Consider the following 23,879-nt stretch of genomic DNA (forward strand, 5'->3'; position numbering starts at 1 on the left):
TTCCATTAAGAGGCTAAAAGATGGGGACATTACAGTCCGCCCTTCCTAAAATTGCTTGCCATCAAGCAATCCAACAACACAATGAACTCCAACCTCCACTTGGATCCCAAATGAAGTAGTATTTGACACCCCTGTCAACATTGAACCAATTGCATACCACTAACATCATCAGGACCAACAACATAACCTGTAGTATAGCACTCAAAACCTATGCTAATGATGTAGGAGTTAGAATATCACAAGAAGAAAACCCCACAAAAAATATCTTCATCCTTGTCCCCACCCATATAATATATAATGGGCTAGAATCCTGATCAACAATCTCTTGAAGAGACGCAGCTACAGGAGTACCATATGCACTTATGCCAATTGTATCAACAATAGGTGTAGCCACATCAAAATCTGTGGACATAGGAACATTACCAACTGCCGCAACACAAAACTGAATCTTTACAGATGGTGGAAACTGAGCTCAACTCCTTTCAGGTGAGTGATTAACATCAACCTCAAACAATGGATTGTCATAACAAAATGTGGCATCCATGTCAAACATAGGATTGTCCATGAAGTGAACATCAACACTTTGTTGATCAGTAGTATAACATGTCTTTGTCACTATATCACTAACCTCATCAACAATAACTAGTGTACTATCATCAGAGCACACATCTACAACCGCATGCACACTGGTAAACTCCTCGTTGGATGGCTCAACTGACATCGAAGTGGCTGCTGATATGACAGTATCCTCATATGCTCCTACTCCCACTATCACTACATTGCCATTAAATACATGATCCAGGGAACTCGTTCCAACAGCTGCATCATCTGGCTTAACCTGACATGAATTATCATCACATTTCGCTCTTCACAAAAAAGATATCATGCTTTGCTCAAATCTCGGATTCAAAATTAGTTGGGTCATTCATTTGTGATTTTGATTCATCTCATTCACTAGCACATCCAATTATTTCACAATACCCTGTATCTCAAAATCTCCATCCCTTGGCAGAGAATTACGCCCTCTACGGGTATAATGAATACCAAACCTTCTGTCACCATCCATAATACTGAAAATCAAGTCCTCTACATATGGGTCAAAAGAAAAATGATGAGCACTCCTCTCAGTGTAATGCCGATAAAAACTCCCAATCTCATCATCATCAAGCTGGGAATCAGAAGATGGCTCCACTCTCTGGCTCCAAACTATTGGTCGGGCAGGATCCTGGGCAACCCTCTCAGCAGACCAAACTACCAAATCCCTATTTGGAAGCATTGTAGCCAAGTTCTCTACAATCTTCCTCACCAAGCATTGAGAGCCCCGAATGAGAGTACTTTCAGATATACTGTATGAAACCTCCTGCAAATCTAAGCTCTCAAGCGAATACTCCATGAATGACTCAGTATAGTAGAAATTATATGTGGAAGCATCAATTTGCTCCCCTGCAATCCAGAGTTGATCCCTCTAAGAATGTGACAATGCAACTGTCCAATGCTACTTGCTGTATGGAAAGAAGAAATAGATTCACTTCCAATAGAAGCAAGCAAATCACCACGAGAGCCTGTCTCTACTGATGCTCTGACCTCCGTTGTACATACTACACTCATATCCTGGACAAATGTGTTCGCCACATTATCACGTCCTTCATCCTGAACCATAGAAGAAAACTCAACACCAATCACAATATGTAACTGAACAGGGTTTAGGGCTAGTAACCTTATCCAACTGTGATTGTGACTCTTGAAGAGTCAATTGAGTATATTGAAGAGAGTCTACAGTCCCCTCAAGCTCCTAGGTGAGCTCAACCACCTCCTCCTCTTTCCCTAACAACATCTCAAAGCAGGTGCTATCCCACTCCATAAGGTAATCCCTATTAGCAACTAACTGAGAGTAACTATGCTTCAAGATCCTAAGAGCCTCTAGAAGCGCATGAACCTCTGGTAGAGAAAGAGTACTATCACCATGCTCAAACATAGGAGCACCCCAACCAGATGTAGCTAACATCTGACAAAGAACATCATAGTGCTCAAGAGCTAAAGAAATGTTACTATCACTCATTCTTAAGCTGAGAAGTCACACGATGCCTTTGTAATCCCTGACTCCTATTCAAGCTCTCTATCTCACTAACTGCACTGAGATAGGAAATTGAATCAGAACTCTCCACCACAAGATCGCTCATACTTGTGCTATTTTCCTCTCACAATATTGCATCCTACATACAACTATCATGTACCTCAACCAACTCCTCATCCGAAGAAATGGAGTCCCTTGCCGTATCAATCTCTTCGCATGTCTCAGCTTCCACCTCAACAGTAAGATCCTATAAACATTGATCCTGGGAGTCATCCAAAACCTGCTTAGAGTCATCACCCAATATCTGACAAGGGGTGTCATACCCCATACATAGCATCATCAAATGGATCATCAGATGTGTCCATACTATTTGCATTGACATCTCCTGGCAAAGCCTCAACTTTGGATTCCAGACTTTGCACACATGACTCAACACTAGGCTGCGAATCAATAATACTAGAGCATAAACCCACATCCACTGACTCCACTGAAACACCCACATGACCAACATCATAGCTGGGAGACTCTATATGTACCTCGGTCCTACCTGAGGAAGCAATTGCCTCCTAAACTGCATCAACACCATGAAATTTCGCATACAAATCTCCAATAATAATCCTGTCCTCGAGAGAGCCGAATATATCAGTGGTAACAACTGCATCAGTTGTCTCTTCACTAATTGTAGCAACAACTATGGGAGTCTCAACCTGTTGAAACTAATTGTCACTATCCTTCCCTGCCACTAACACAACCACATGTCCTTGTCAAACAAGTCCATCATCAATATTGCGGATAGGACTAGCAGATATCATACTAAATATAGGTTCATCTGCATCATGGACACTTGTCGGGGAAAACTCAAGTTTTCTTCCCTGCAACCTTGATGTCGGACTTCTAAAGGCGGACACCATATACCTTGCTGCCCTTTCAATTGTCTTTGGATCCGACAAGCTCTCTGTCAATCTCTGTTGATGAAGCTTAAGTTTCTCCATATGTTCCTGCAAAGCATTCATTTTTGTGCTAACTTCCTCATTACTCCACTGACTTCTAGAACTGCCAGTCCTATATCCGTCCATGGCTAGAAAATGCTAGTGCTGGTCACTCCGAATGCAACAACAAATCTGACAATAATATAAATTTCCTATCCCACAAGATGGCAGGAAACCGCTTTGATACCACTGTAATAACCCCAACCGGTTATAACTTCAACAAACACCAAATTTTTTACTAATTCGGTTGTTTGTGATTTTGTCAAACACTTTGTAAGCAAGAGATATATTGCATATCTGAATTTTGATTGCTTTCTAAATGCCAAACTTTAATAAATATGCTTGCAAAGAACACACCAAACATCTAACAATGAAGATGCAATTGTTTTGTCTAACACTGATTACAAATAGGAAAATATGCATCTACATCAATAACACATTAGGGCAACAAATTCTGATATAAAACTTTAATATAAATTAGATTACAACAGATTTTACAAACCCTACCAATGTCCTCAATATCCACTCTCAAACAATGCAAAATGTAGTAAATAAAAACTTGGAATTGCTCCAAAAATATGAATTTCCCTGTAGCAAATCACTATAGTGACGACACTGTAGCAAGTTATTGTAGCAGCGATACTATAGCAGCGGTACTGTAGCAAAGTTACTATAGCAATATCCAACTTATTCCTTACTCCATGAATCTGGCCCTTGGCCACAAATTTGGCACAATGAAAAGACTGATTTGTCTTCTCCAACAGTCGCAACATTTCGAAAGATATTTCAACACTTTAGTTATACAAATCAATGGGAGTGTTCGTTCCCAACGATCGATGCAGCAATTGCAGAAAGCCTTGGCTCCACAAGTTATCTGAAAGAGTAAATGACAACACATTCGATGCTCAACAATGAGGTTGCCCTCATTTATTCTTTTCCTCCAATAGATGGACCTCCTTCTAAAAGAAATAAAATATTGTTTAATTAACTTTAGTCACTTTTAATTAAAGTAATTGAATATAAAATCACCTTATAATTCTAATTTATTTAATGACTTTATAAGAAATTAATTTAATCAATTCTCCACTTAGCCTTTGGAGAATGAAAAGCTAAGAACTCCATTGAAAAGCTAAAAGATGGGGATATTACATTGTAAACAACAAACATCTTATTGTATTGAAATATATAATTATATAGTATATATAGTATATATTAATTTTCTTAAATTATATAGACCGTGTTAAAAATTTATAAATATAATTATATATTTTTTATAATATATATAGTTATACTGTATCATGTATAGAGTATTTCGTAATTTAAATATTAGATATTGTATTTAATATTTATAGATATTAGACACATGTTTACAATCTTATATATATTTATAATATTATATTCTATTAAATTATTAATAATACATTATAATTTAAATAACTATTAATTATTAACAATTGTATAAATTCATAATATTATACTTATTATTTAGACTATTTTGTATTATCAAAATATATACATTCAATTCTTTAATTTTTATAAGTTTATAATCATACTAAATTGTTACTCATTATATGTGTTCTAATTATGATTTTTTTTTGGCTATGTTCTCAAAGTCTAACTATTTCTTCACAAGATGGCTAGTGGTAGAGGATGCATTATGGAAATATGGGATGCCAGGAGAAAGTAAAGGACAAGTCGATTGTATCTTTTTCCATAAGCATGACTTCAGGCATAAGCCGATTGAAATACCGTCTTGGAAAGATTCCAAACAATATTACACCGTGTGATAAATGTCAGGAACATGGTACAAGAGAGGCTTTGACAAGCCTACAAAAATATGCACAAAATAAGGTAGTATAAAACAAGACATTTGAGGCCATGGCAGCCCCAATGGGGACTTTTAGTTCTATAGGATCACAAATAGGTGGAGAGGGTTCTTCTTCTATTGGGCCTTGAATACGAGGATGAAGAAGTGGGGGTGGCTTTTTATCAAACTTTTGGGTTCCACGTAACACTCCTGGTGCTCAACTAGGTTTGCTAGGCATTGCATGGAACAAAGAGATGCATGACAGGACAAAGGTGGCAATTACAAGATTTTGAATCCACAATGATATTCCCTTAATGCTTTATGTAGTCTGTATTGGGATCAAGTGGTAACTTCGATTTCTTTGTTTGGTAAGGGGTTCAAGCCCCCAACTCCTTATGAGGTGAGTGAGCCATTCTGAGATGGCAAAGTTAGAAACTTTCATCAGCTTGTGGAAGAGCAAAGAAAAGTTAGGGAACAAGAAGGCTGCATTATTATATCTGATGGGTGGACAGATGGCAGGAATAGGATGCTCAACAAGTTTATAGTTGCTTCGAGGGGATAATTGGTATTTCTAATATTAGTTGATGCCTATGATCAAGTAAAAAATGCAGAAAATTTGTGCAACATGTTGGATGAGGTGGTAATAGAAGCGGGAGCAACTAATGTCATCCACATTGTGATTGATAATGCAACTGCGTATGTGGCAGCCGATAGACTTTTGATGCAGAGACATCCCACATTATTTTTGAGCCCTTGTGCTGCCCATTGTCTTGACTTGCTTCTTGAGGATCTAGGGAATCTGAGCTGGGTGGAGAAGGTGGTTGAAGATTGATGGAAGATTGATGAAATATTGTGAAGTACATCTACAGTCATACGTGGGTCTCGAGGCTTATGAAAGAACACACTAGTGGTAAGAATTTTGTACGAGCATGGGTCACATGCTTTTCTACTAATTTTCTAAACTTGCAAACCATATATGAGACATTGTTAGACTTGAGGCCCATGTTTCTAGATAAGAAATGGTTAGAGAGTCCTTATGCCAAGAAGCCTGATGCACAAAAGATTGTGAGGAAAGTGTTTGATGCTAGCTTTGAAAAGCTAATGGAGGATATCCTCAAAGTAAGTTATCAAGTCTTCATTGATGTTTTAGTATTTAATTTTGAAATATTTTAATTGGCTGTTTTTTGTATATTTTTTTTTATGTTCAGGTGTCATAACCATTGGCAATGGTTCTACGAATTGTGGATGGGGATAAAAACCCCATGGGATTGCTATATGAGGCCATGGATAGGGCCAAAGAGGTCATTCGGCACTTGTATAGGTCAAATGAAACCAAATATAGACCCATATAGAACATCATTGATTGTAGGTGGAATCGACAACTACTACAACATATTCATGCAGCTACGTACTAGTTGAACCCCAAGTTCAATTTTTTTAACACTTTTAGAGCAGATGCAGAGGATCAAATTGGCTTGGACACATGTACTTGAAGATTGGTTGCTGATACAGACCTTCAAGATCTCATATTTGATGAGTTACATAGTTACAAGAGGGAAGAGAGGCCATTGTTTTCTTCTCCTGATTGCAAACGTACAAGATACACCTTATAGCTAGGTAAAAAAGAACATGCCTTTAGTTTTATCATACCATTTATTTTGCTCATGAAGTTTATTGGAAGTTTTAACTTTTACCACATCATAAATGGTTTTTTTCATCCTTGCAGCTCTGTGGTGGGAAGATTATGGTGCCACGACGCCTAATCTTCAATAACTTGCCATTCAAATTTTATCACAGCCTTGTAGTGCTTTTGGCTATGAGAGAAATTGGAGTACTTTATAGAACATGCACACAAAGAAACATAATAATTTGACTCAAAAGCACTTGAATGACTTGGTTTATGTGAAATACAACCTTCTCTTGCATGAGAAGAAATTGAAAGGGCAAGCTTCATATGAAACACTAGACTTGGATGACATTGATCCATATTCAACAGATTGGATTGCTCCTCCTAATGGTGAGGATGCAAATGCGGATGTGGGTGATCCTTTATTGACAGATGAGCAACTAGCTAAGTTTGAGATAGAGGCAAGTGACTGGGATGTGGATGTGCCAGCATGTGAGGAGGAACATATGCTTGGTCATCCAACAAAGGCTTTTGTTGAGCGTGAGGCACTTAGGGCACATGTTGAAAATGTTGCCACAACAACTACTTCAACACTGCCCACCTAGCAGCAACAATCCCTTCTGAGTTTTACTCGTAGACGCAATTTATGATTGCTATTTTTAGTTTTCATTGATAGTGAAAGTTGAACTTAATATGTATTCAGAAGTTGTAGTTTCATGGAGTTTGTCTTCTATATGTATTGAACTTATTTATAATAAGATGTTGTACTTGTTTTTTGGTATATGATTCTAGCACTATTTTAATCTACTAAGTTTTATTTGCTATGAATTACTGTTTAACTCAAAACTTTGATTGATATATGGTGGATATCTCAAATCATTATATATTCTACAAATTTGGTGTGTATGTATGCGTTCTTAAGAATATTTTAAGAAATATTTTGAAATGTTCAATAAAAGTGTTGATTTATTGCTGATTCCGATATTTTCAAAATTTCTGAACCAGCTTAGATATTGGTGATACCTAATTTTTAAACTATGATTGAGACACTCAACATTATTGCAACTAATGTTGACCTGAAGTTCTTAGATCTATGCACCAAACTTTTGCAACAGGATTGTTGAAAACAATAGTTTGGTAGCAATGCTCCTTTGTCCTCCTCTGAACAAGCATTTTCAGCCCACTCCTTTCACAAGGATAAAGGCTCATCTCAGTCATCTGGTCAGTCTCAGACTACCTCCAAGAAGAAGCAAATTCAGTGCAACTATTGCCACAAATTTGGTCATGTGATCCAAGAATGCATGACTCACATTGCTTCTAATCAACGGTATGGTGGATCCCAATCACAGGCTAACATTGTAGAACATGCAAACCTCTTTGATCAACCCGAGGCTTCGCTTTTCGCTTTTTCAGGACATGCAAATTTCTATTTTTGGATAGTTTCTAGTACGATATTAGAGAGTTTCTATTTATTCTCTCTTCCGTCTTTTTCTAACAGTCACTTTTTTTGTAATGTTTCTATAAACTCCTCTCCATGCTAGAGGAAATCAAAAATATTATGAAAAAGGCCTATTAAAAAACTATGTATATTGTAGAATATGCTAAGTTGCATAAACTTACATACATGACCCTTGATAATCTCCATCAATCAACCAACATTATGTGGTGAACAATTTGCAAAGTGGACACTCACAAATTTGAAGAATTTGGATAACATTTTTACAGAGTGGTGCAAATGGGGAGTTGTGTGCTAGTGTATGTGGAGTTGAGATACCAATGCACTACTTTGCTAGGGCCAAGCCCGAGGAACCCGAAAGGTGCCCCAAAAAGCAACTATTAACATTTACAAGGGAAGACTCTTCCAAGATTGTTGAGTCTTTAACTGCTCTATGAAGCAAATTGCCTATGATCTTTTCTCACTGATTAGACTAAAATTCCCCATTGAGAAACTACTTGAATCGATGTCTATTGGGTTTTGTATATATTGGTCTCATCAACAATTCGCCTAATTTTCAAGATAAGCTATTAACTTTGATAAAGCAATTTTACAAAGTGGAAAAATTAAATTAATTAAGTCTAAATGGAATTTTAAATGAAACTCTTCCTAGAGAGAAATTTGGGTGTTTTGCATCCACTATGAATGAATAATATGAAACTACGGAGATCCCTTAATAAGAGGGATCAATAACAAGGGTTTGGACAATTCTAGGTGGGAGCAAAGTGTTGTGTGATTCAATATCAGAATATTGCAAGCATACTGATTTATGTCTTAGCATGATATTGGGTTTGGTGGAGGATGAGAGGGTTTTCAGTGCTTTGGGGTTGCTAAACTCAAAGCTATGAAACAAACTAGACAAGCATTTGGAAAATTGCTTGAGGCTCTATAGATCTAGGTATGATGTCGACACTTTTCTCTACAACAAGGCACTACTAAATTTGGAGGTAAATGTGAAAGAAGAGATTTTGGCAACACTTTAAACTAAAGTGTCAATTGTTAAGGTTGTAGCTTCTGTCGGATTCATTTTATCATGAGATACTTTGTTGATGGTAAATATCTTATATGCATAATATATATTATATATGTATATATTACATATATTATACATTATATTATTATATAATAATATAATAATACATATTATATAGTATATACTATTAGAGAATAATATATTACATACATGGTTAACATATTAATATTACACAGATGCTTAAGATGAGTTACATTTATGGTTATTTATATTATTGTTATATTAATATGTTAACTAGTGATGTTTAACCGTAGAGACATATCTCGTCATGTCTTCTCTCATTTTTATGAGTCCTCAAATCTGCATTTGGAAGATCATCATTCACAATTGCTATGAGTATTACATTTGTAGAAACGATCCATGTTACTTAACATGGTATTAGAGCGAGGCTGTGGATGTAAGAAGTAGATAAAAGCTGCAGTCAGACGCAAGTAAGAATCATTCTTATTGACCAAAATTCTACAAAGGGGCATCAAAGGAAGGCATGCAACGGGGGATGATGTCAGAACAATGACATAATATTTGAGGCATAGAAAAGAGTAAAGTAAGAATACAGGAAAGAGGTTAGTGTAGTCTTGGACGATAACAATGGTTGTTTGCGGAGGATAATAGCAATACAAAGATTGAATTAAATACCTAAATTATTATCGCACCTATATCTAGTCAGCAATAAGATTAGGTATGATGGTCTGCCAAGAAGCAAGCATGAACGATAGTCATCAACTTAGGTCTATTAACATTAACTCATATATTAGAATACGAAGGGAGAATGGAAAATGGTCGAGAATTCAACTCAAGTGTAAAAGCGTAGATGGAAAGACTTTCAACGACATCAGATTTGGAGATGGGATATTCATCAAAATAGAATTAAGGTGCTATATACGATAACAACCTTATTCAAATATGTGAAGAAATACCATCAACAGTGACCAGATAGTGGTTATTGAAGAGCTCACATCCTCTTGGCTAGTTAAAGCATAGAAGGAAATGTGTTGAATATGTTTGCTCGATCAAAATTCCATATACAATCGATTTAAAGGAACACTTATTGTCATTCCAAAACATATAGTCTTCAATTTGCTTGTATGGAAATAATTGGAAGGTGAGAGGAATTGTCAAATATAGAAGTATATATAGAAAGGGGTAATTTCAGGTGGATGTTGTGATAACATTGTGCGGTTATTTTGAAGAAGTCAAGGCAATAAGTGGGGAATTTGAGATAATAAACTTTGAAGAACTAGATTCCATATGAGACATTTTGGAGGAGGAGAAATGCAAAACTTGCAAGGTGCTAGATGGCGGTGTTGCGGTTACCAAATAATTCCTTAGTTACACCGAGGAGAAGGAATATTTCGACATGGAAAGGATTGAATGTGTGTTGTGGGGAATGACACTCAAACGTACCAATGAAAGAAATAGAAATAGAAAATACAGTGTTTTGCATCTCTTGCTCTCTTTTCATCTTGATGATGGATCATGTAGTGTGATTCGAAACATTGATGGTAAAAATCTCTACACAATCAAATCTAGAAACAAATATATTATGCAATGGATTGTGGAAATCTAATCTCTTTAAAAGAAAATACAATTTTCATGGAATTCTTCCTTATGAAGATGGACTTGGTTTTGATTGCAAACTGGGAGTTGATTAACACTGACATTAAAGACTATACAGTTTTTTATCAAAGATTCCAAAGGTATGTCACGAAGGATATGTAGGATCCGTCACCAAATAAACAATGTAAGAATCTCTTTATTTAGTTGTTCGTTACATGAGAGGAGATCCTCAACATAATTGCACATAATATTTTGTGTCAAGGAATATATTATGAGACCTGGTAAAGACTTTGGGTACCAATCCCATTAAGGTAAGTTTAAGAGGTATATTATGTTACATTTTTTTAAACGCATTATTATATAAAGTAGAAAGGAAAGACTACCAATCGATGCGATTGCTAGCAAAGTTAAAGTGGACCTGACTCACAGGTATGATATATGATATGCTTTATATTATTTCAGTACTATGAATTAATTATTTTTCATATTATATATTATTTCAATATTATGAATTAATTATTTTTTTATTTTGTATATAGTAATTATTTCATATTATATATATATAGTATGAAAATTATATGTAGAAAGTTACAAATGGATAATATGTAAAAATTCCAATAAGAAAGACATTATGAGTTATAGTAGATCTCTAGAATAAAAGTATTAAATAATTGTTTTTCAATTACAATATTAATGTCTAATGAAATGAAAGATTAAATAAAAGGATATTGATGTACAGTTAAGTATTTATCCTTGAGTAATTTATTTAACAAATCAATGTAGTCTTTCTTAGATTGTATGTACTATAAGAGCTATTTGCCTTGATATTTTCCTCTGAGAATGTTCTCTTAGGAAAATGAGGATTGATATCAAGTTCAGAGGGATTAAACCATGTTGTGATAGATTCACCAATGATATAAATTTGGAATACACAGATTGCAAGATGTGCATAATATAGATTTAATCAAAAGATCAAACAAGTACCTTTGCATGAACAAAGGAAATTCAAGTTATTGTTGTAAAGAGGTTAATAAAGCTTTTAAGAATTCATTTGAACCATCTATGAGTCTCTTTTTGATCAATGAAACTTGATGTATGAGTTGTAGATTCATTCATGTGGCACAATCATACTCAATCTAGATATTGGCTTATTGTGGATAAGTTTGCTTCTACTGTTAAGCTTAATGAATGTTTGGATCCTCAATGGATGAAAAGAGCAAGTTGGAACTTAGAAAGAAGTTCATAGCATATTTGATGTGATGTAAAAGTGTTCACTGATATAAGAGTGGGAATTTTACATTGTGGAGGGTGGGGGCGGGGATGATAACCAATGTTTCTTTCCCTCTTGAACCATCCTTAGAAAAGGGTATGTTCAATGACCATCATGGGCAGATAAGTACTCATATCCTTTACATTTATCTATTTCATTTATTTGTAATCTTATACTTTACATAAGGCTTATTTGCTTTGATCTTTTCTGTTATGTTTGAGGATATTCTTACAAGAAAAGAAGGTCGGTACTTTACATATGCTACCAAATATTGTGTAGACTAAATCTAATGATAGTAGTTCCATAGAAGTTGTGATTAGATTGGATAGAGTGAGGCTTTCGAAGCAAATATCTTTGATGATTGACATTATGAGTATCCTTCTACATTAAGAGGGAGTATGACACTTCTTCGAAGGGAATGCATGAGCTTAGAAGATTGATACTTAGAGGGAGTCTAAAAATACATGTGTGTGACTGCATGATTTTGATGGGCCTACTCTTGAGTGCAACATGAGGAAGTATTGACTTATCAAAAGATTGATATAAGATTTAGAGTCTGACAAGAATCCTTGGGGAAAGAAAATCTCTAAGGGAGTAACTATTGGACCTGAATTCCCAGGATCATTGTTTAGAGGGAGAATTTTTGAGGTGCAATCCTTTGAGAATGATATCTTCTCATGAGGAGAAGTTCCAAGTGAAATACCTTTTAATGCATTCTTCTCTATGAGAGAGAATTAAGGTGAAAGCCTTTGCACCACCCTCTGACTTGGTTCATGGTGGTCACTATTTCACATATGATATGTAATGAAAGGTGATGATCTTTCATTGCCATATATAAACAGAAGCTAACCATTATAAGATGTCAATCTTATAAATGGTAGACCTGTTATCATGACAAACTTCATTAAATTGTTTCTAGAGTGCTGGAAATCATGATAATGAACAAACAAAAGGTAACCATTGTAAGGTGGCGATCTTATAAATGGTAGACTTGTTATCATGGTTCTTTGGGCCGGGTTTTGTCAGACACCATGAGAACCAACTTGTTATGGTTCTTTGGGCCGGATCTTGCCGGACACCATATAGACCACACTTAAGGTGGTGTTTTTATAGTTATGGAAATTGCTTCAATTGTGTGATATGAAAGGTGAGAAATTTAGTCTCATAGTGAATTGAATATCATACTAAGATGATATCTCTTCTTATTCTTGAGAGCATAATGTGTTCTATAAATCCTCCCTAGCTAAGAGGGAGTGTTAAGGTTGTAGCTTCTGTCGGATTGATTTTATCATGAGATACTTTGTTGATGGTAAATATCTTATATACATAATATATATTATAAATCATAGTTGGAAAACTCGCCAAAGCCAAAAACTCGCCAAACCCCCCAAAAGTTTAATCGGGAAAAGCTCGGCCATTTTAAAAAAAAAACTCGGGAACCTAAAAAAACCACTAAAATTTAATTCAAAATAGATTATTTGCAAATTTCAATAAGAAGATGCATCTAATGAGTTCATTATAGAGAACACAAGAAACAAGCAGGAGTTTAGATATATATAAATGCATAGTGGGTACAATAGTAAATACTGATGGCGGGAAGCATAATAGTAAATAGTTTGTGTCAAACTAGAAGTAAAAACATCATTACAATCACATCTTCCTCTTCCTAGCTCTACTAGCATACTGTAACTCTCTATTTTACATAATATATATAGGCTTTTTGCCTTTTGTTTTTAACAAAAAATTAAAATTTAAAATTAAAAAAAAGAAAAAGAAAAAAAAGAGCTTTTCTAAAAAATGTGCCAACTTTTTGCAAAAACTCGGCAATGAATTGGTGATTTTTTCACAAAAACTGGACAATTCTTTCTATAGCCGAGTCGTGATTAAATTTGGGAAAAACTCGCCAGTCCCAAGAACTTGACGATTAGTAGAAAGTCGCCGATTATTCGGCGATTATGGCAACTATGTTATACATTAAATATTATTATATAATAATATAATGATACATATTATATTTTATTATAGAATAATATATTACATACATGGTTAACATATGAATATTACATATATGCTTAAGTTGAGTTAGATTTATGGTTATTTATATTACTGTTATATCAATATGTTAACTAGTGATGTTTAACTGTAGAGACGTGTCTTCCTCTTATATTTATGAGTCCTCAAATTTGCATTTGGAAGATCATCAATCACAATGGCTATGATTATTACATTTGCAGAAATGATCCATGTTATTTAAGATCAATAGGACGATTGACAATGGTCGCATTGAGATGTAGTTTAGTGGAGGTATGCAAACCCAGAGTGAAGAAAACATAGATAAGAATCAAGGAAGCTCTAAATTTTTGGAGGAATGACAACTAGCAATTACTAAGTATTTCTTAATGTTATTGTATAATCATTCATATTACAAAAACATATTATTGTGGTTCAATTTGGTCAATACCTTGAAATTTTGCGTCTATTAACTTTTGTAAGCAATTAATATTAATTTTAGTTGCATTTTCAACTTTTTTATTTTCTAAAAGAAAATAGATAGGTAGATAAATGAAATTTCAACGTCCATGACAATAGCCTATGGGACAACCTTTCCACTAAACGAACTGTAATAGTTCACTTATTTTTTTGTGCAAGTTGATGATGAGCCCCCCTATTTGCTCAAAGTTTTCCTTGCTGAATAAGTTGTACCAAGAGCTGTCATATATAATATCATTGAATTTGACCCTGCTGTCCATGTATGCATCACGTTCTATAATGGAGTGTTGTTCGGTTTTCACCTTCTCAGAATAGCAAAAGAAACAAATTTTTTCTTTTCAAGGCTCTTTTGGCCTCTTCCATTGTCTAGTCTCACATCGGAGCTAGTGAGAGTTGGTTCTAAGTTGAGCAATCAGAGTTTTAGCTCTCCAAGAAATGTTGGCCTCTATGTACGCCTTTTGGAGTTGGTTGCAAGTAGAGTTGAACTCATTGATGTAATAAGTCTTTCCTTCTAAGCCCATTTCCCCAAATTTTCATACATAATTTCTCCATAACAAAGACATTTATATTTTTAATGTTTACGGGACAAATATTGAAATGGGTATTCCATTTGTTTATCCACTTGGAAATCTGAACCCCCAGGCAAGTTAGTCTCTTAGAAAAACCGGACTACAACAAGGTGCCCCCAGGCAAACTTTGCTTTTATTTGACCATCTAAAGTTTCTATACAATAAATACTTTTTGTACTACTAACTGAAGGTAAAGGGAGGAGCTTGGTTCATGCTTGCATGAGGAGAGAACATTCCATTCAATGGGGTGATACCTTCAAAAGTTCGTCTCACCTGACTCGGAAGGGAAAGGTTGGAAGGCAACCTTGACCAAGTAGAGGAATGCCAATAGATTGATAGGGCCTTTTTAGTTGACCGAGCAAAGGTTTGCCAATAGATCGATAGGGCCTTTTGGATGTTCTTTAAAAAAATAGAGACGTTATATCGATCAGCTTTTGCATGCACAAGAATATTGATTGTTCAGTCTCCATGCCTGAACCCCCGATTGGATTGGTTAAGATTGGTTCCCCGCTAACATTCTTTCTTGCTAGTGGTAACAGCATTGGATGTAGCTCTGGAGATGGACTTCACAGAGCAACTACTATTTGTCCATCCTTAACTAGAGAGTAGTTAACGGCATCAGCGCCTGTACTATTCTAAGGGGCTGCCCTCAACAACTATCTATAGTTATAGGGGCCAGTTGTCAGACTCGAAGGATGGATAAACAATCTTGTATTTGCCTTCCCAGGAGTTGAATTGGTGGTGCGAGATGGGAACTTCAGAGTTTGGGAAGGAAGGTAGTGGCTGGATGGAGAGAGATTTTCTTTTCTTGGCTATTGAGAGAGATTTGCCCCCCCAAAGAAGTTGGGTTCGAGAACTGGTTGGAAGGTGCCCGAAGAGAAAGAAGTCAACACGCACGGTGTAGAAGGAAGACTAGTCTACCCTTACTATTTTAAGGCAGTGAGGGATGGCCTGCCTAATTATGTTCCGACTAACGAGACTACTCGGGGGGTGGAGCCTAACAAGGATGGCCCATGACCCCTACTATATGGTGAAAGGAAGGTGGTTTAAGAAATGCTGAGTTGCGGATATCGAGATTGAGGTCCAACAAGTAAGAAGTTATCTAGCTTTGAACCCCCTGTTGGCCCCAAAATTCTACGGAGGTTAATCTGGCACAGGGGCGACCACTAGAGGTGATAAAGGGTGGCACGAAGACAATTAAGATAAGGACTCAACCGAGCCTAGCAGAGCCAATATATCTAGTTGAGAACTAGTCTAGTTCTAGTTTTGATGGTTTGGCTGGTGTAAGCTAACCCATCTCCTAACAAAGCTGAGGAGTAATGCTCTCGCTTCCTCATAGACACCCTATAGTATAGTTTGACGTTAACTCCCTCCCTGGGGCCTGATGCCTCAACGAGAAAATGTGTCACATGCCCTTTAGAATAGTAGGGCCTCATTGATGCCGTTGCCTATAGATAGTTGGGCCCACTTGGTTATGATAGATTAGGTGCTATAACTCCTTTGCTAGTGAGGAGCGCAATATAGTTAGTGCTGGCCTAACATGAAGGTGGTGCAGAAGGTTCACCATTCTTTCTTTCCTGTCCAGAGCTAGATCAGTTGCAATCAGAGAGAGAGCCCTACTATTCTAATGGGGCAATACTCAAAGAACTATAATCTAGTGAGCTATAAGAATCTTGAGTTCGTCCCAGAAGGAAGTATAATAGTTAAAGCCTCGTCCACTCCTCTCGGTGCACCAGAAGGATTGTACCCGTCTCATCCTTTTGTTGGACTGTGCCCTTGCCTCCCAACGGTTCAGTTAACAAATATAGCTCCGGTGCACCAGAAGGATTGTTTAGAGGGAAGGACCATGTGACAGATATAGTCGACAACAGATTATATACGACCGACTGTGATAGCTGAAGTACAGATGGGACTTGTCCGTCCGGATCGACCAGTTGAACAATTCAGCTACTTTTGTGCAAAATATCATTAAAGACCACTTTAGGCCACACATTTTTTTAATTCTTTTAAGATAGCTAATGGGGCGAACCATAGCAAGAGCCTCGATAGATGCAACTCCCACTTCACTAAGCATGATTCATATGAAACAATACTTTTGATTTAAAACTTGCTTATGATCCAATGCTTTCGAACCCTCTTAATTTGTTTCCATTGTAACACTAAAGTGCCATTGGCCCATATTTCACATCCATAAAGAACAATCGGTAGCACCAAAAGTCCAAACAAAGTTTGAGTAGTTTTCCAGTCCCAAACTTCGGTTACAACACTTTGAAGTGCAAAACTAACCTTGCATACTCCAAAAATTCTTTTCTTTCTAGAACCTTCCTAGCTTAGATTTTTGTTCAAGTCAATTTGAAGGTACTTATACTCCACCACCTCCTCAAGAATGCTGCCCTAAAAATAGAACTTATGCTGATGCTGTTTTCTGCTTCTGGAAAAAATTACGACTTTAGTCTTATTGATATTGACCTACATTCCTACCATTTTGCAAAAGTGCTTAGGTGAATGTAAATGTACTTGCAAACCACGAGCAGATTTGGCAACCAAAATGAGCCTTATGAGAAATCACCTAACTGGATACCCTCACCATTCTGCACATCTAACCATTCTTCAAGTTTGTCGATATATAGGCCAAACATAGTAGGCGAAAGAGGACATCCCTGTTTGACCCCTATATGCCTCCTAAAACACTTTGAAATGTCATTTGAAGTTCTAACTTTGACTTTCACCTCTTCATACATCCTATGAAGAACTTTGAGATTTGTAGGGATCTCAAATTCCTCCATCTTGAGCCAAGCTTGTTCCTAGGTACAATCTCAAAAGCCTTTTTAAAAACATCAAATCGGTAGAAAACTTATCCTTTCTCAACCACACTTTTTAGATAATGTGCCTTAAGGTGATGCAATGGTCAATAGTCGATTATTTTGGCCTAAAACAATCTTGTCCTTTTGCATGCTGGTGATTTTCCTCAAGCCGCTTACTGCTTCTGTTTTCTATTATGCTGCCAAAATATTTGTAAATACACGATTGATCATTATAGTCATGGAATTGTAGGATTATTAACATCACCGCTCTTATGGGTGGTTATAGCAAGAGTAATCATCCAATTTCTAAGGAACTCGTGTTGGCTGATCTTATTGAAGATTTCCATAATGTGTGGTGCAAGGGTTTTCATGCCCCACTTGGGATACTCTCTTTGAAGTTCCACCAAGTCTTTTGCCTTTCCGGTACCTAACTCTTAATACCCATCTCAACCTCTTGCACAGTGAAAAGGTCTTTTATATTGTTGACCAAGGGTGGCAGGTCCATCTCTTCTTCTTTTTCAAAAAGTTTGCAAAGTAAAGGAGCGTAATGTCTTTATTGGTAGAGATGTTTATTTAGACATGTTGAGAATTTCATTAATTATTTCAAAATATAGCAATTCATACGAGTCATGATACAATTCATAGATATTTTCATTAATTTATTTAGTCATATGATAAAATTCGTTCAATACACAACTGTGTGATTCCCTATGCAAAAGCTAATAGTGGATTTCAGAACCCTTAGCAAATGACCTTGAATTCCCTTTTATCGAAACAACGGAGCAACAACAACTTTAGGTCGATTGCAACATGTGAAGTGTAAGGACTTAACATCAAAACATGTATCACATCCTTTGTACAATTGTACAATCCTGAACATATCATGACCATGCTAGTTCGGATTAGGAAATTACTAATTGCTTCATTTCTCATGTTGAAAAAAATAGAGTTCAAACTTAAAACTTAATTCAAGCCATGAGAATTAAATTTAGAGAATAGTATTATAGTACACCTTGAAATTAATTTTATATACTATGATTGATGAGAGGTTTATGCTAGTTTTGTAAGGTACTCCACTCTATGTTTGATGGAAGCTCAATTTGTTTTAAAGTATGGTGAGTCTCTTGTAACTTTGTCAACAATCAATATTTGGAAGGCTCACTTGAAACCTTTGTTTATTGCATTTAAAGTTGTCAATGGTTTGATGTGATTGAAAAAGCTATGGTGAGTTGTGCCCTTAGGAAGTTTGTCTAATTCAAACTTCATTTTGTTCTCCAAACTTTTTTCGAATGTATCTCTTCCAACGAATTCTAATGATGTCTCAACAACATTCAGAAAACCGAGATTTAACAATTTGATTGTCTTTTCATTTAACCTCCCGGTCATTTTTCCCAGCTTTATCCAAAATTCCCAATCCTTCCCTTAGTTTCTGAATTATTTGAACGATAGATGATGGCCTTGCCGAAGCACGGATGTGGCCGTTAACTCCCTTAGATGCCAAATACATGTCATTGGTTCTATAGACTTATTGGAAAATTTGTTTTTGCAATGTCCTCTTTTAATTAAAGATATTTGTTCTTCTTTGTGTGCTCCTTGAGCTTCTCAAAATTTTCTATTAGACTTGCATTCAATTCAAACTATTTATACAACCTCACACTCCTTTGCTTGACTTGCCCCCAAAACGTTTTGTTTTATTTGCTTCAGTATATATTTTACTGTCGTTCAAGTTGTCTTGGGAAGTCTTAATTGTGGTATTTGCCTTTTGTAGCTCTTCCTCAATTTTGTGAACGGGTTTTCACTATTTTTTCTTATTTCCTTTGCTTTCTCTTCCCATTATTTTGATTTTACACACTCATTCACCAATTGGTTTGTAAATTTTTGTTTGCCCTAGTAATTAATTCCACACTTCTGTATAATTTTTTTATAGTGGCTTTTTCATCCTCAAGTTTTTTATTGCTTTCATCCAATATTTCTGTCAGTTCCTTTAGTTCTGCCTCCATCTGTTCTTGCTTTGCAATTTCTTCTATAGAGGTAGAAGTTTTTATCCTTTTTTATAATTCATTGTACGTGTTATCCGTTGCTTTTCTCTTTGCTTTTTCATTTTCCAAGTCTGCTTGAAACTCTTCTATTAGTTTCTCTAGCTTACTTTTCTCTCTCTCCACTTTGAGCAGTGAATTGTAGATCATTTGGTTGTTCTCTCCCAATACTTTTATTTTGTCCACATTTTTAACTTTGGAAGAATCCATTTAGAGGGTGGTAAAGTAAAATTCAAAGGGATATATTTGACTCTCTGGTGGATTATTATCTTTAGTTCGAGGAATAACAACCATGAACTCCATCATTTCTTTGTTTGGATTATATGTGGGGAAATACCCTGTTCAGTGCAGGTTCTCCATTACAATGCATGGTGTCCGAAAAATATGGTCATGTCGATTTTCAACCAAAGTACTTGTACCCCTATGACTTTTTTGTATTTTTTGTGATTACTTGGACCATATTCTCGGTATTCTCCATCTCTATGGCCTCATTAAGAATTCTGGAAATGAATTGTGCATCTTTCACTTCCCCTTCACAATCAGCTGCCCTAAAAACCATTACCCCTTTGGGGGACACTACAATAACATGAATCATGGAGGGTTTCTAGTATCTTTCCATCCATCAGAAACAATAGAAACACTTGAAGTTTTCTAAGAGTCTGTAATTGGTTAAAGAGTATAGAAGTTGTCTTGTATTGCAATATGGGGCTATGTACCTTTTTATACTGAAGACTTGTGTAACTAGGTGATGCAGTATTGATTGATCTTATCTTCTCATCTTCCAATTTCGTGATCTCATCAGTTAAAAGGAAGACCATTGGCATAGAAGCAATGCTCAATGGCTTGATCAACAAGCTCTCTTACCTTTATTTTAAGTTTTGTGTCTATTGGATCACTTTTATGGGCAATAATTTCCATTTCTTCCTCTTCCACTTTTGATAGAGGCAAGAATGGATGTTTGGAGGATAGAACTAGTTCAATTGGTTATTGCTTTTTTTTTCTTCACTGCCTTTTTCCTGCCCATGAAGCGGCCGCTTGCTATGACTGTCTCCGTGCACACCAGATCTGTTAGACCTCGTCATGGATTCACCAGACAATGGCACCTTACCTCCTGTGTTACTTAGAGACGAACCCGGACCCTTGGTTGCCTTGGGCCTTATCCTTCGGTAAACTTCTTTTTACCAAGAAAGGATATTTAGTCCTCTCATCTGTTGTTGCTCCTTTTCTTTGCTTTCTTGTTGCTTTTTCTTGGTCAGCGTTTGGTGTTCATGCTGGGTTGTTTTTCATCCTTGTTGTATCTCCTAGTCCCTTAGACCCTTGGTTGGTTTCTATTTGGACATTAATATCATTATCTTATCTTATTTTATCTTCGGGAGGAGCAAAATAATAAGTTTTTTTTGATCTTTTAACCAATCTATTGGCCTCTTCTTGTTCTTTTATAAATAGTACACAATCATCCCCTTCTTATCTTTGTGTTTGCACTCCTCCATCCCTTTACTATAAGGAGGCATAAAATGAGGTTTATCTTGAGAGTATGAACTATAAAATGGTTTTGTAATACAATAATTACACTTCCAAATATACGAGCGACCTCTTGAAACCTTGGGTGTTCTTGTGGCAGTCTTGCATAAAGGAGATCCTACATCACTTTTTAATTTATTGGTTCCTTGCCCTCCCATTGAATGTTCACTACTGATCTTTCTTGCACAATGAAAAATCTGATTATTTGCTATTATAAGAACTTTAATGAAATCAAGAAAGAAAAAACTAAAAAATTCAAGCATTAAAGTGTAGAAAAAGATGAAAAACATTAAAATGAAAAGCTAAACTTGTTTCTTTATTTCTTAAAAAAAAACTGAAAAATTTCTTCCTGAACTTGATGTTTTTGTCAAAATCTCAAAAAGATCATTAAAAGGTTCAAGAATGGGATCAAACACTTACCTTGGACACTTAGTCCCTTCTGGAAGCTATCTAGCACCCCTCAAATGATCCTCTTCGAAAATAATCACATGCCCTTCAAAATGCCAAAATGAAAAGATCAAATGAGAAGATAGCAAAAGAAAAAACAAAATGAGAGGCAAAAAAATGAATGGTGTCTATTTGGGCTGTTTTAGGGTTTAGGTGAAAAATAAAATAAAATAAAAAACACATTTTGCACATGATTTAAGTGATTAGTTTTTCGTATTATAATGCTTTTTAAATTGTTTTTGCTAGGCTGTGTGTGGATGCTCTTGGATACTCTTGGGTGCCCATGGAAGCCCATAGGTAGTGTAGCAACTCCTCGTGGATGCTTGTTGGTGCATTGGGATGCTCATCGCCAAGCATCCACAGGGAGATGCTGCACTCATTGTGGGTTTAAGCTCGCATCTTTGCCTGCCTCAGCCTGCATCCGAACCTGCCTCAGCCTGCATCCGCACCTGCCTCAGCCTGCATTTGCGCATGCCTAGGCCTTTGGAAGCATCCGCTTTCACATTCACGCTTAGACCTAGCACATCCAATAACTGAGTTGAAATATATGAAAAATGACAATAGTTTCATATGTATGTCGCACCTGAATTTGTAGGCACTAGGGAGGACATACTTTGCCACTGAAATCTCAATGCATCATGTCAGCATAAAATAATAATTAATTCGAACAATATTCCTGCCCAAAAAAGCTTCCATTTTTCCAATAATGCCAACGGAACTCTTTCTTAATTATAATATCTATCATAAACTTGTAATAGAATTTGTCATTGTCTAGATGCCAGGTGTCTCATGGGTTACAAATGTCTTTTTTTTGAAACCAGTGTCCCCATTTAGCAATACTCTCAAAATATTATTTTACCTGTTGCTTATCCTTCCCCAACTCACGGTCAGTAAAATATTATATATGCTCATTAGAAAAATAAGGACAGGTCCTATACAAGGTAAATGAATTGAGAACAGACATTACATGGTGAGCGTGGGATTTCTTTGACTTGGATACTGCTGGTTACATGCGCTATCCATTTTTATTTAGTAGTGCTCTTGAAGAGAAAAGGAACCCTAAAATACAAGAAAAGACTTCCAGCTACCACATCAGATGTATTAAGGTGCAATTACATGTGTTTTGAGCTCAGCAAACAGAGTGAATCAATAGAAAATATGAATTTTTCTATCTTATATTTATTTGATTTTCTACAGTGGCACGAAATTTTGCCAACCTAAAGGATATGGATGAGGATGATCATAGAATTTGCCAAAGTTTCTCAATTATTTCATTTGAAATCAAATTAGATTTTGACCAATTTATATTTGAAAAAACTTGCTCATCTCTTCTTGTCCCTGGTTCTTGCTAACTGCCTTTTTAGCCAATATTATTTCCTATGCCAGAATTTTTTTGGTCCTCACCTTTGATTTGTTTCTCTGTTGATTTGTTTCTCAAAGATATCATGGACTTTATAGTTTATAGTTCTCCCTGGAGTGACTATTTAGATGCAATATGAGTTGCAACAATTTAATGCTTTGTGCCATCATGCTCAGTACAAATACAATGATCACAATATTTCTGTTGGATCTTTATGAACATCCAAAGCAGCGCCACTCTTCTTGCCTTTCCACATATCTTCTTGTAGGTTTGGGATGGATGATTTTTGTGCCTTCTTGGGATGTTTTAAGATATATTTTATTATGAGGATCTTCTTTTTCCTTGCTTTATTGCTTCTTGAATGTAATATCCTGCACACATGCATCATCAAGGGCCTTTGGCTTACTCGAGACAACTTGTATCTTTGTGCATTAATGGAGACCTCTCATCTATTTGCTAAAGTTCTTTTCAACTAGAAAGTTGGAGCCTATCTAATTGCCCTCCTTAACTATCATTGTTGCTTGGCCTTGCCTATAACACGTCAAGTATCACTCTGCATCTATAACGTACCAATACATACCATGCTTTATTGGTTAGTGGTGTTCTTGCAGATACTAAAGAACCTTATCTGTTTTATTTTCACATTATGAAGGTACTTGGAAGCTTATATATCCATTTTCTAAAATTATTTATGAAAATGGTCAAAGAAATAATGAAGAATTGTTGAAACTTCAGATCTTTGAAGGAATCAAAGCTTATTGTTTTCCCTTTTAAACTCACACGATGGTAGAGTTGGAAGT

At 36.0% G+C, this 23,879-nt stretch overlaps 1 protein-coding gene across 3 annotated transcripts in view; it reads left to right on the top strand.

Moving 5' to 3' along the window:
* LOC149566727 (putative serine/threonine-protein kinase SIS8) overlaps positions 1–23,879 on the top strand; it is a 256,215-nt gene that overhangs the window by 92,266 nt on the left and 140,070 nt on the right. The gene's annotated exons all lie outside the window — the stretch shown is intronic.

Source organism: Cupressus sempervirens, chromosome 3, assembly GCF_028749045.1.
Source record: "Cupressus sempervirens isolate cs-2001-9-10 chromosome 3, ASM2874904v1, whole genome shotgun sequence".
NCBI classification, from domain to species: Eukaryota; Viridiplantae; Streptophyta; class Pinopsida; order Cupressales; family Cupressaceae; genus Cupressus; species Cupressus sempervirens.